This window comes from Bos mutus, chromosome 18, assembly GCF_027580195.1.
Source record: "Bos mutus isolate GX-2022 chromosome 18, NWIPB_WYAK_1.1, whole genome shotgun sequence".
Lineage (NCBI taxonomy): Eukaryota > Metazoa > Chordata > Mammalia > Artiodactyla > Bovidae > Bos > Bos mutus.
Genome location: NC_091634.1, coordinates 50,724,062 through 50,734,511, shown reverse-complemented (window position 1 = coordinate 50,734,511; position 10,450 = coordinate 50,724,062). Strand labels below are relative to the sequence as shown.

Here is a 10,450-nt window from a genome sequence, read left to right as displayed (position 1 = left end):
CGGAGGCCAGGATCTGGCGTTCTCTCTCCAGCCTCTGCAGGCCTGCCTTGGGCTACGGACTTCCGCATCACTGTCCCCTAGACACCGAGGCTCATCCCACCCCTGCGGCTGGGGCAGCTGCAGAAGCCACACACGACATGGAGGGGGGCCCTCGCTCCCCACCCCTCTCCCAGCTCCTCGTCGCACAGATGGGCTTCAACCAGACACCCCGCCACACCCTTCCCAACCAGTTTCTGTTCATCGAATCGGACCCATCGCGTGTTGAGTCGGGAGCAGCTGGGAGGGTTATAAAAATACGAAACCATTCAGACTCTGGACCTCACCTGGAGGGGTCCTCGGAGCCCTGCAGGTTTAGTTCTGGAGAATCACGCAGTAGAAGCTTCTTTGATGACAGGTTTTCCGTCTGTGGGTCCCCTTGGGGTGGGTTTGAGAGTGAAAGCTATGGAGTCCATAGTCATCGGGATGGTGGTGCGATCTGGAGGGAGCCGCTAGAATTAGAAACAAGGTCCACAGTGAGGCGGTGATTCTGCCAAAGGTGATGTGTTGGCCTGACATGGAAGGAATTGGGACAACACCATCCGGGGCAGGAGCTCAGGGCCTGAAGGCCCTTTAAAGACAGACTGACGGACCTCTGTGTGTTGGTAAGGACACTGGGTCCCCCGGAATCCTGCCCACCCAGGCCACCCGGAGAGGGAGTGGTGAAGTGAGACCCAACTCCTGGGGCAGGGCTGCCCGTCAGGGGCCGCACAGGCTCCCAACCCGTCTCACAGATTCCCACTCCCGCCTCCCCTCTACTTGCTCCCCTGGACTCCTCTCCTGCGGCCCTGCCTCCCCTCTAGAGATTCTGGCAGGAGTTCCCACTCCTTGGTGTTCCAGTGGTTAAGAATCCACCTGCCAATGCGGGGACATGAGTTCGATCCCTGGTCCGGAAAGATCCCACGTGCCGTGGAGCAACCAAACCGACGTGCCACAGCTACTGAGCACAGCTACTGTACTCGGGCACTATGGAAGCCCGAGTACCCTAGAGTCTGTGCTCCGAAGCCAGAGAAGCCACCGCCATGAGAAACCCGTGCACCACAGCTAGAGAAGGTCCTGCTCACCGCAACTAGAGAAAGTCCACCGTGGCAACAAAGACCCAGAAATAAAAAGCAACACAAAGCAAGATTCTGTCAGGAGCCAGAAAGCAAACACTTAAAGGTGGAAGCTCAGGATTCCCAGACACTGATCCACCCTGGGGCCTGTTAACAGTGCCCCAACTGCCTCCCTGGATTTGGGAATCTGAAAAACAGCAGCCAGCAGGCTGGCTTTCCCCTGGGGGAGGCGGGGAGGGCAGCCTGGGAGAGGGGACAGAAGCAGCAGCAGGAGCAGGGCTCGGTTTTCTGAGTCCTTCTGGGCCTCTCGGCCCTTGCAAGGGTGGTGTGCAGGCACATGGGGCATTGCAGCCTCTGGTCTGCCTGCGAGCCTGGGGACTGGTGGCCTGAGAGGGCCGACAGGCTGTTTAACTCCCTGGGCCAGAGGCAGTGAGCCCGGAGCTCAGCCGGAGCTGGAGCTGGCCTCGCCTTGAACGCGGCCGTGAGGGAGAGGAGGTCAGCCTCCATCACGTGGTGACCACATGTGTCTCAGACGGCAGGACATAAGGCAGAAGCCAGCGGGTATTTAGGGGCGCGGTTTTCCCAGCTGTCCTGTGAGAACACCCTCCCTGCCCCCTCTGCCTGCTCTGGACAAACACCTAGTGGTGCTTTGGACATCGCGTTGGATGCTTTGCTTCTTGGAGTGTAGGGCAGGATTCTCCTGCTCCTAAGAATCCACGCGGCCCTTTGCGGGCTGAGCACTGCACTCCCTGGGCTGGCTGGGTCCAGGACATTATGGAGATGAGAAAACCCGAAACATCGGGGTTGGGGGGGTTGGTATCATGAGGAAGGGAAACCAGCCTCTCCGTTCCCTCTCCTCACCCCACCACTGGTTTGGTTTGAACACATTTTTCCCCTTATTTATAAAAATAATACAGCAACCGCATTATATAAAATTTGAAAAAGGAAAACAGAACTGTTTTCCGCCCCACCCCAGCACGCCCACCGCTAACCTCTCAGCCCCCGGTCTCATTCTGGTGCAAGTATGTATTTTGAACTGTGATTTTTTTTTAAAGCGTATTATATCATGCACACTGTCCTCGTTGCTACAATCTTCACAACTGTCTGGGGAGTTTGGGGAGCACCTACCAGGCTGGTGTGTCACGCTCTGAAACTGCCCCCGTGTAGGTGACCGGGCAGGTAGTTTGGAAGCTTGTGATCCTTAGGGAGGATACCGCAAATGCCCGTGGGTGTGTGGTTTTGCTAATTGTTCTCTTGGATGATGTCCAGGAGTGGCGTTACTGGGGGGCCGATGTGATCCAGTCCCCGGTCACTTCCCCAAGTCGCCCCCTCACCGCCCCCACCCCTGTGGCCGCACGAGGCTCCTTGCTGTCCTCAAACGTGTTATTCGTGGTGCTGCCTCAGGACCTCTGCACGGCTGCTCCCTGGACATTTCTCCAAGTCCTTCATGTGGCTTTTCCTTTCCTTTGTCCTGGAGTCTGCTCAGATGTCACCTTCTGAGAGAGGCTCACTTTCCCTGGCATGTCTGGCTTTATTTTCCTGGGGGCACCTGTCACCGTGTGACATGACCTTGGCTGGTGCCCTCCCGCTGATGGCATGCGTCATGAGGGTGGTGTCTGGGGCATCACTCTGTCTCCATCCTGGGGGGCTGGGTGGTGTGTCCCCAGGAGCACACCCGCATTTGGAGGGCTCACCTGTGCCAAGTGCTTTCTGATCATGGGTGTCCAGTTTAATTCTCCCCACGACTCTGGGGAGGGAGTCCCCCAGCCCCACTTTTCAGCTGAGGACACAGGGGCTCAGAGGGGGGGATGTTTACAAGGTAGGTGGTGGAGGTGGGTGTGGCCCTGGGGCTGCCTGGGTCAGGAGGTGGCCCTTCTCCATTAGCTGAGGTGCACAGACTCGGCCGTCCTGCCATGCCTGGGATGACTCTGCCTGGCTTGCCTGCATCTCCAGCCTGTGCACTGGTCCTCTGCAATCAGAGAACTGCTTATTCCCAGGCTTATCATCAAAACAGGTCTCAGTAGGGCCTGCGGAGGCTTCCCTGGTGGTTCAGTGATAAAGAACCCGCCTGCCAATGCAGGAGTTGTGGGTTCGATCCCTGGGTGGGGAAGATCTGGAGAAGGAAATGGCAACCCACTCCAGTATTCTTGCCTGGAGAGTTCTGTGGACAGAGGAGTCTGGCGGACTATACAGTCCATGGAGTTGCAAAGAGTCAGACATGACTCAGCGACTAAACCACCACCACCACCACACCAGGGCCTGGGGATCTGCATTTTGATAAACTCAACAGGTGATGCCCAAGCAGGCAGCCAACGGTACTTGGAGAAACCACAGCCTTGGAAGAAGCAAGCCTCCCCTTGCTCATCTTCCCCAAACTCTGACCACACGGGGAAAGACATCTGATGGTGGTGGGCCGGCACCTGTGAGCACCGAGGCACATCCCCCACAACCGATACGAGGAAATCCTACTTTCACTGGTGCTCATTAAAGGAGACAAGACCCTAGGGACTCTTAGATCTGGAAGGACACTTAGAAATCAGGCAATGCCCCGAGGTTTTTTCCTTTTGAATTTTGATTTTTTAGAAAATTGGCTTTATTTTTCGAGCGGGTTCAGAGCAAGATTGAGTGGAAAGTACAGAGGGTTCCCACATACCCCTGCCTTACCACGGCCCCCACGGTGACCCCCAGCCATCCCCATGTCCCACTGGAGTGTGCATTCTGTACACTTGATGAACCTACACTGACACACGGTTGGCATCCAAATCCTATGGTCTAAGTTTGGGTTCAATCTTGATCTCGTATATTCCATGGGCTTGGTCAAACACAGAGTGACATGTATCCACTGTCAGAGCATCACATACAGTTTTACTGCCCTAAAAATCCTCTCTGCTCCCCCGCCCCCCTTCTCATCATCCCCTCCCCAGTACTCTGCTTTTTAAGCTGGAAAATCCAGTGGCTGGCAGATGTATCAAGACCCAGGACACACATGGCAGACTGTGTTTCAATAGACTATTTGGGGGAGGGGATAAAGGAATATAACTGGTCATTCAAAATGATTCATGGGGACTTCCTGGTGGTCCAGTAGCTAAGACTGCTCCCATTGCAGGGGGCCTGGGTTCCATTCCTGGTCAGAGAACTAGATCCCGTGTGCTGCAACTGAAGTTTGCATAGTGACTAAAGAGCTCGCATGATGCAACAAAGATCCAAGAACCTCAGTGCCGCCACTAAGACTCGCACAGCCAAATAAAAAACATTTAAAAGTGATTCATTAAAATGAAAAACAATGTTTTGTGACGTTATTGCAAAACGCACAGTAATTTTAAAGATCAGACCAAATGCTTATAAGATATCTGGGCCTTTTAAAGTGAATAAGCTGGTAGAGATTTAACAGGTTCTTCAGGGAAGCATAAAGGGCCTTTGTCAAAGTCCATGGTGTAACCCTTAAGCTCCTGGTGTGATATCTCTAAGCACGGGGCTGGGGAGAGACACACACAGTTGGCACTCACAGGCGGGGTGGGAGCTGCTGGTGGGAGCGGCTCCCTAAAGACCTTGAGGGTCAGAACCCTGATTTCTCTGTGGAATACTAAAATCTTAGGTCTAGAGAGGCTGGAGAGATGGGAAAATTGTTTACACATCCCTCGGGGAATTAGTAATGAAGCCACCAATAGAACCCAGCTCCCAACCTGCAGGCAGGTGAGTTCTTTGTCCACACACAGAGTCCCAGGATCTAAGTAGCGAATAAAGATGTTGTGAATAAAATGACATCAGGGGCTCTACAACTACACAGCATGTACAAGAAACAAAGAGCTCTAGATTCAAGCGTGAGACCCATGAATTCCCTCCTCTGCGGACTCATTTATTCACGAGCTAATAGAGACAGTATTTGCTGAACACAGACTCCTTGCCGTTTACTCCAGGCACCGCAGGAGTGAGTGAGGCATTTGCGGATGCTCCTGGGGGGGTTATATGTGTTTGGGGTGGGGCTCTGGTGTGCTCACGGCCTTGAGGAGGGACTCAAGGAGGGTGTGATGGAAAGTAAGACGTGGCTAGAGCCTGCTGGACTTTCCCAGGCTCCGATTACGTGGCTCGGCCGCTGCCTGGTGACTTTTGGCACCTCTGGTCTGCTCATAACTGCACACCTGGCCCAGGACGGGCACGGCACAGGTGCACTGGGGATGTTCATGCCACAGTCAGGGGCTGGGTACCCAGAGGGCTCCCCCATCCAGGATTCTGGTCTTCCTGGTCTCACCGGTACCACTGAGTTCCAAGGTGGTCGACCAAGGGGAAGTCTGGTCATTTACCAAGAACCTCATGGGTCTGTGGAGGGATTGAACTGGAGGCAATCTTATGACTAAAGGTTGAGTTTTCAATCTGACCAACCTAGGTTCAAATCCCATCTCTACCCCACTCACACTGGGAAGTCCTTTCCCCTCTTCGAGCCTCGGTTTCCCCATCTGTGCAATGGGGATAAAATGGCTCACCTCCCAGGGTTTGCTGTGAGGGTTAGAAATCATATGTTGATGGAATAATGGTGTCTGGGACAGAGAAGGGCACATAATAAATATTCAAAACACAATTAGGGCAGATGTCTAGCAGATATCTCAGTAGGTGGAAGGAAACGGGACTCTGGGGTCTATCCAGCATTTGACTTTGCAGATGGAGAAACTGGGAACAGAAAGGGGAAGAAGTGATTGGCCTCCAGTCATCTGGCGAGTTAGAATCAACACTGAAACTCAGCCTGGGGGTGCTGTGTTGTGGGGTCAGTGGCTGTGGAGGCTGCAGGAAACGGGTGGGCGAGGGAAATGCGGCTGGGAGTCAGCTGAACTCTTGGCTCAGGACGGGCTACTTTGCCTTTTGAGCCAAAGCAACAGTTCTTCAGCTTGATGAGAGAACAGTCATGAAAGTGCTTTGCAAACTGTGAAGTGCTGAGAACTCTTACCAATAACCAGACATGTTTATTGATGCTTCCTATGTGCCAGGGAGTGTGTCAAATGCTCTGTGCATAATAAGTTCTGCCAAAAGCCCCGGGAGGGAGCTACTGTTATCCCTGTTTCGTAGACAGGACCAGAGAGGTGAAGTCACTTGCTGAAAGTCACACAGCTGACAACAAGCCGAACTTGTATCCAACTGACTCCAAACTCCTATCTTTGACTACTGCACACAGCTGCATCTTTACGGTGTCCTGGCTCCTGGAATGGGATAAAGGACAGCAAAGGTTTATGGCTGGAGAAGGTGGCTGGTGCCTGTGCTTGCTGAAGCAGCTGTATCGTTCTGGTTGGCTCCCCACCCCATCTCCACCGCCCCGGCCACACCCGCATCTTCCAGAAGCCTAGGCAGTATCTTCCCGACCAGCGTGCCCCACCAGGGGATTCGCTCCGTGTCGAGAGAGCAGGCGGAACTGTCTCCTCTTCAAGTGAGAAACAGAAGTCAAGGGCCTGGCCACCTCTCGCTTGAAACCCCAGGAGTCAAGACCAAAGTACTATCCTGGCCCTTGAACTCCGTCTGGCCTCACCTCCCCTGGTCCCGCCCCACTCGCGCCTTCTCACTTCCGGGGTCAGGGGGCCCGAATCCCGGGGGAGGCCAGCAGAGCAGGCTTGGATCCTCCCTGGAAACATCTGCATGGGGCTGAGGACCTTTCACGGGAAACTTGTATCCACCCACCGTCAGGTCCACAGCTGAGCCGAGAGCGGGCAGCGGCCCCGGGCCGGGTTGGGTAGACGCGAGGGGGAGCATGGTCGGAGGTGCTCAGGCCCCAGCCTCGTCGGCTCCAGGGTTTCCATTAGAGCTATGCAGGGGTCACTCTGGTTGGAAAGGAAGTGGGGTGGGGCTCGAAGTTGCACTGAAATAGCACTTTGTAAGACTCGAGGAAATGTGAATTGTTCAAAACAAAGCACACACGAAGGGCGGACTGAGCTGGGGTGGAGGCGGGTTGCATTCAGCCCTTGGCACCCCCGCCCCCACCTGAACTTCTCTGAGGCCAGCATTATCTGGAATGGAGGGAGGGAGCTCTCGGTCTCTGCAGGTGTACCAGTCTGGCAAGGGGACCTGGGGACTTTGCCAGATGTTCTCTGTGACCGCTGTGTGGGCTGTCCGCTGTGTGGGGGTTCCTGAAGAAGGGGGCCAGTTTGGGTTGAAAGCCAAATGTAGCCCACTCCACAGGCTGGGGAAGATAGGGCTTCCCTGACTCGGGCAAAAGCACCATGCACACCAGCACAGCTTCAGCTTCCTGGTCTTGTATCAGGAACAGGCATGGAAGTTGCATGGAAGTTGACAGAATTCCAGAATAAGGATATGTATGATGTCACATAACAGGAAGTTACAGGGAGGCTTCAGGCTTGGCTGGTCCATGGCCCAGAGGTGTCCTCAAGGAGCTAGGTCCTTCCTGTCACCCTGTCTTGCCCACCATGACGTTGGCTTTGTCCTCATGCTGGTTACAAGATGGCGGCCGTGGTTCCAGGCATCACGGAAGAAGAGAGACCATCTCTCCCATGGTGCTCTCCTGGAAGTCAGGAGATTCTCCCAGAAGGCCCCTGGCTGTCACTGTCTTCCAGTTCATTGGCCAGAACTGGTCACATGTCCCTTCCTGAGCCGATCACTCTGGAGGGGTGGGACTGATGATTGGATTAGACTAAAGATGGAGAGTGGGGGGAGGAAGGCTGAGTATGTCAGCCTCGATGTCTACTATAGCCTAAAAGCCCATGATTGCAGGATCCTGGTGGAGCTCTTCCCCCTGGAAATCCAGGTCTCCCTTTTCGTCTGTGTTAAAAGGGACAGAGCAAACTCCCCCAACACAGCAGACTCAGAGCAGCTGCATTTCAAACTCTCAGAACCCACCCTATTTCCTGCTACTGACTGACATTTAACACAGTCCTTGGCTGGCATCTGATGCACTGAGCTACACCCAGTGATTTGACAGTGCTGCGCAGTTCCCCACGGCCCCACTGGTGCTCTGGCTTCGGTTCTGCCAATGTCCTTACACCAGGAAAGCGCCTCACCACTGCATCCTCTCCCTGTCCCATCTCCTTCTTTTAGTCCTTGCCCCAGAAGCCCAGATTTTGTATCTTTGTTCCTAGGAGCCTCCGGTCTCTGAAGGTTTCCTTTCAACCTTAAATGGTGCCCCAGCCCATCCACCTGGGCCTTGAACAATATTCAGTGGAACTCTTTGTTTCCTTTAACCGTCTTTTCTTTCTCCACCCCACAACTTGGTGTTATGAAGACTTTTCAGACATGCAGAGGAGTTGAGAGTGGTGGACACCAGTGTTTCCCCACCACTCACATTCAACAGCTGTTACCCTTGTGCCATATTTGCTTCAGAGGTCTGTGTTTATGTATCTGTGGATCTGTTTGAAAGAAAACTTGAAGGTGTGTTCATACCGCACACAAATACGTTAGACTTCCCCCTCCGGAATCCCAATGCTAGCATCACACCAAAGAAACATTCTTTATGCAAATCAAACCTACAATGAGGTGCCACTTCATATGGGCCAGAATGGCCACCATCAAAAAAGTCTGCAAATAATGAATGGCAAAGACAATATGGAGAAAGAGGACCCCTCTTACTTTGTTGATAGGAATGTCAGTTGGTGCAGTATGGAGGTTCCTTAAAAAACTGAAAACAGAGCTAGCATATGTTCCTGCAATCCCATTCCTGGGCATATATTCAGAGAAAACTATAATTCAAAAAGATATATGCACACACAATGTTCACTGCAGCACTATTTAAAGTAGCCAGGACATGGAAGCAACCTAAGTGTCCATAGACAGATGAATGGATAAAGAGGATGTGGTGTACACACACAATGAAATATTACTCAGCCGTAAAAGAGAACGAAATAACGCCACTTGCAGCAAATGGATGGGCCTAGAGATTGTCACACTAAGTGAAGTCAGACGGAGAAAGACAAATATGACATTGCTTATATGTAGAACATGAAAATGACACAAACGAACTTATTTGCCAAGCAGAAATAGACTCAGGCACAGAAAATGAACCTAAGGGAAACGGCGGGGGGGGGGGGGATAAACTAGGAATTTGGGATTAGCATATTACTACAGTATATATAAAACATATAACCAACAAGGACCTAGTGTACAGAGCAAGGAACTACACTATCTTGTAATAATGTATAATGGGAAAGGATCCTAAAAAGAATGTGTGTGTGTGTGTGTGTGTATGGACTGCAGCCCACCAGGCTCCTCTGCCTGTGGGGATTCTCTAGGCAAGAACACTGGTGTGGGTTGCCATGCCCTCCTTCAGAAGGAGATCCCAACCCAGGGGTTGAACCCAGGTATCCTGCATTGCAGGTGGATTCTTTACCATCTGAGCCACCAGGGAAGCCCATCACATGTATACACATATATGTTCCTATATAATACACACACATATATACCTATAGGTACATATGTATATATATGAGCTTCACCGGTGGCTCAGACGGTAAAGAATCCACCTGCAATGCAGGTGACATGGGTTTGATCCCCTGGAGAAGGAAATGGCAACCCACTCCAGAATATTTGCTGAGAGAATCCCATGGACAGAGGAACCTGGCAGTCTACAGTCCATCGGGTTTCAAAGAATCAGACACGACTGAAGTGACTGGGCACACACACACACACATATATACATTATATATATAATATATAATGAATATATTTTTGAATCATTTTGCTGTACATCTGAAACTAACACAACATTGTAAATCAACTATATTTCAATAAAAATTTAAAAAGACAATATCATCTTTAATATCCAGCCCCTATTAAAATTTCTCAGTGACACATCCGTCATTGGGATTAATCTGAATCTGAAAAGAAGTGAATTTCTTCCAGCCTGGGAGGAGTTAACAAAGTTGCTCTAAAGTGACCAAAAATACAGGGAAAAACACACACAATTTTCCCAGAAGTGTTCCTTATCCTTTTCTCTACCCCCACGTCCATCTCTCAAAGTGTTTTGTTTTTTTTTTTCAGGTCAGACATAGGGCAGAAACCAGATGGCATTTTAATCTGCATCTCAAGGGCCGTGTCCTGGGAAGGCTCTGGGGTCTTGGCACGAGCTGCGGTCTCTCTGGCGTCCAGCAGCTCGCTTGGAAGTGGGTTCCGTTTCTCCTGAGCGTTTGCTGGGTCAGGTTCTCTTGACTCTGAATCATCCCGCCATGGCTGGCTGCCTGCTGCTTTGCTGGTCCTCAAGCTCTGGGGCAACAAACAGTTCCCCCAAGCAGCTTTCTCAGTACTCTCTGTTGACTGACCCTTTGGGGGAAGTGACCGCAGTGACTGTGGCCACAAAACGGTGGGGGGTGGCCCTCAGTCAGACAAACAGCAGATGTTTGTGTTTTCTAAACAAATGCGTGAGACAGTCACGA

The 10,450-nt window shown here is 52.1% G+C and overlaps 1 long non-coding RNA gene across 1 annotated transcript in view; it reads right to left on the bottom strand.

Moving 5' to 3' along the window:
* Positions 1-329: 329 nt before the first annotated feature.
* LOC138991844 (uncharacterized) overlaps positions 330-10,450 on the bottom strand; it is a 172,057-nt gene continuing 161,936 nt past the window's right edge. The window contains exon 3 of the long non-coding RNA XR_011467735.1: positions 330-488. This is a non-coding gene — a long non-coding RNA (uncharacterized lncRNA). The remainder of the gene's footprint in view (positions 489-10,450) is intronic.